Source organism: Chenopodium album, chromosome 7, assembly GCF_948465745.1.
Source record: "Chenopodium album chromosome 7, dcCheAlbu1.1, whole genome shotgun sequence".
Taxonomy (NCBI): domain Eukaryota; kingdom Viridiplantae; phylum Streptophyta; class Magnoliopsida; order Caryophyllales; family Amaranthaceae; genus Chenopodium; species Chenopodium album.
Window position 1 is genome coordinate 9,685,911 of NC_137840.1, and position 3,684 is coordinate 9,689,594.

The 3,684-nt window shown below is 32.0% G+C and overlaps 1 long non-coding RNA gene across 1 annotated transcript; it reads right to left on the reverse strand.

Moving 5' to 3' along the window:
• Positions 1–491: 491 nt before the first annotated feature.
• On the reverse strand, positions 492–1,986 carry LOC145640892 (uncharacterized). Its single transcript, XR_014114996.1, has 2 exons — positions 1,580–1,986; positions 492–738 (listed from the first exon to the last, which is right to left on the reverse strand). It is a non-coding gene; the product is annotated as an uncharacterized LOC145640892 (long non-coding RNA).
• Between the last annotated feature and the right edge of the window lie 1,698 nt (positions 1,987–3,684).

Consider the following 3,684-nt stretch of genomic DNA (forward strand, 5'->3'; position numbering starts at 1 on the left):
AAAGGGTGTACACTAAAAGCACACTTGTCCGGTAGGACAAGTGAGAGATTGAAAGGAATGGTGCCCTTCTAACAAGTGTTGGGTGACTTCGATGACTTGCTTGTTTTTTAATAATTAGACCATTTCATGTTGATTGAAATGGGTCTAGAAATCCTGTGTTTTTTCTTATTATGATAACAACTAGTATCTTTTCAACAATTAAACTAGTGTGTTCATATTGTTTTCGATCAGTCATAGTTTTAACAAATGAAATTTGTCAAGCCTAGTAATATTCGTCGTTCGTTGGAACAAGAAGAAAAATGAAACACTACTACAAAATTGGCCAAAGAGACCATATCAAAATGGCCAAAGAGACTATCTTAGAGGTGGTCTCTAGCTCACAGGTCTCTTTGACCTAAGAGACTACTTCATCAAAAGTGGTCTCTTGTTGTAAAAAGAGAGACCACTTATTTAGAATAGACGATCTTCTTCTTTTTTTGTAAAAAAAAAAATAAAATAAAATAATTGATTCGTATTTCAATATATTTATATATATAATTGTATTCTAACAAAATTACAATTTCATTTAAACAAAAATACAATTCTCTATTTATAACATTTACAACAAATACAACTAGTATATACTTGCAAGAAATTTATACAAATCTCATACTAAACAAAAATACTCTATCAGGCTAGTCAAGGGCAAGGCCTTCTAGTGCTACAATTCCTCTGCTTGTAACATCAATCTCACGCCATCTGAAAAATTTTACAAGCAAAATCATTTATCAAAAAATCGCTAGTGGAAAGGAATTGCTGCTGCACAGAGTCTCAATACAAGAATGATTGATTGTTCACGGGCTCAACTGCCATTTATAAACATACAATAACAAGTGGTTTTTAGCAAATACAGTAATGTTAAAGCAAATCAATGAAAAATTAAGGTAAAAAAAAAACACCAAATGTAAATATGTATGGAATAACGAAAAACATGGCAGTGAGAATTATCCCACTAACGGTGTGTTTGGATAAAGAAATGGGAAAGAAAAGAAGGGGAGGGAGGTGAAGGGGAGGGAAGAGAAAGTGAGGGGAGAGAAGAATGATGAGTTATCCTTCGAAATCCCTCCATTGTTGGAGAGATTAATTTCTTACAATTTCTTCCCTCCATTTCTCTCCTCTCCAATTCCCTTCCTTTCTCATTTATTATCCAAATGAAGGAGAATCCATTCCTTCATTTCCCTTCCCTTCTTTTCCCTCCATTTCCTTCAATCCAAACATAGTGTAATTGATATAGCTACATAGTTATCTTACAATTAAGCATTAAAATACAACAACAAAACTCCTTTCTACATTTATAGTTGAAACATCAGACACCTAATTATCTACAATTAATTAGAGAAAACCCCAACTTATAGAATTGAATTCAGCCATGAGTTCAAAATATTCTATTGAATAAAACCCAACTTACTCACCTGTCATATATGTGATTAAATCGGTAATTACAACTAATTAAACAAAACTAACATAACAATTGTGTTTTCTTAATAACCAACTAATTCACTAATCTAACATAAGTAAAAGAATCAAAAGTTTAATATACCTTAACTGGGAAACTTCTGTCCGAGAATCACAAACTCTAGGCTGCTATCGTCCGACGTCGTCAACAACTCAACAAGGACTGGACGAGAATACCACGGAGATATACAAATTCACCTTAGAGTCGTTGAATGAGCTGGATTTGAACGAGGAAAAGCATGACGGGAAAGGGAATTGGGGATCTAGCTTACAAGAATAAATCAGAATTGGAGATCTAGCTTACAAGATTAGCTCACGAGAATGGTGTTGGTGGTTGCGTTGTTGTTGTTCGAAGTTAAATTAGTATAGCAGCTTGAACCAACACCAAAATTTGTAGGCGGTGAGAAATTAGGGATTAAAGGATTGAAGAGGAAAAGGATTCATGAAGGGAAGGAGTGAGAAATAAGTTTTAGAGATAGAAGAGGAAAAGGAATGAAGAGGAAAGAGTGAGAAATTAGGGATTAAAAATAGAGAGAGAGAGAGAGAGAGGGGTGATTTTAGGGTTTCAGGGAAAGAGGATGAGGGAGATCTAAGGTTGGATATTTTACACGTGGTAAATCCGTGTACTAGATCAGATTAAAAATATTTTTTATTTAATTAATTTTATAAGAAGGAGAGACCATATCTCCTAAATAAATGGTCTCTATTTTTTAATTAATTAATTAAAAAATAGGAGAGACTACTTCTTTTAAATATGGTCTCCCTCATTATTTATTTATTTAATTAAAAAAAGGAGAGACCACTTTTCCTAAATAAATGATCTCTCTCTTTTATTTATTTATTAATTAATTAAAGGAGAGACCACTTATCCTATATAAATGGTCTATCTCTTTATTTATATATTTGATTAAAAAAAAAGAGACCATTTATCTGAAATATTGGGTCTCTTGAAACCAAGAGACCACATATTTAATTAAATGGTCTCTTGTTTGAGGTCTCTTTGGCCAATTTTGTAGTAGTGAAATGTCGTTCAATTTTTTCCTTTATTCTTGCTATATTCAAATTCTTTCTTTTGAGTTCAAATTTGTTACTGATTTGAAGCTCGAGAAAGTAGATGACATCCTCCTTGTGTGCAAAAATGGTGAAAAATGAAGACCTCTTAATTTAGAATTTAGGAGTCTTTTATTTTAACTCTTGAAATTTATGTTAATGAAGTGTTTTGATACAAATTTCATGATGAATGATTGAGTACTAAAGTTTCGTATGAGCAAGTATGTTGTATGCATTCGAATTCTATTTTGAAACTCATGATTTTGTTTCTTTTGCTCTATACTAGTCATACTCTTTAACCTTTAGAGTAAATTGAAGTATCGATACAACAATTATGCACCAAGATTAGTTTTTAAGTTGAACTTGAAAATGGTTCGAATATGTTTTATATTTTTAGTTTGTTTCTATGGCCAAGTTTAGTTGTGAAATTAGTTTTCATAGGAAAAAAAATGATTATTAAATCATTGTGATGCATATTAAAATTGTAAGGCTCGAGATCTACGTAAACCATCTGTAGTTTAGGCGATTCTCGAAAGTAGCTCGAATGACATGAATATTTCATTTTGTTATTTGTGGATATTGGAGCCCCCATGTGTCGGGTTATGCGCATTCTTGCTATTTCACAAGTCTTGGAATCCTCAATTTGGGGTAGTTCTAAAGACTTGCTATTGATTAGGCCATTCATATAATCATGATATTGAGATGGACCTATGGATATTTAGAACAATGACATGGCATTCGCATTTTAGTTAAAGTCATGTTCAAGAAAGCAAGTTAGTTCTTTGCTTGTTTACAAACCAAAAACAATTGTGTTTAAGGTGTAGTAACCTTACCTAATGTCTAAACGTTTGAAGATCATTGCTTTGATTTTATATATTCTCAAAGTTGATTTAGAACATCAAATATCGTTTTTTTTCTTATCAATCTTTGATTTTGGTCTTGTAGGTGGTTCGTTTACCATCCTTAAGCCAATATTCGCAGGAGGACTAGGCGAGAACAAGTTCGAGTCAAGAAGAAGTCTATTCTTAGTTCATTCCTTTTGGAAATATTTATGTATATACATTTATTATCCAAACGGTTATTGAAAATCTGAAAATTTATTTATTTGAGAAAATAAAACAAAAATTCAGAAAGGAAATT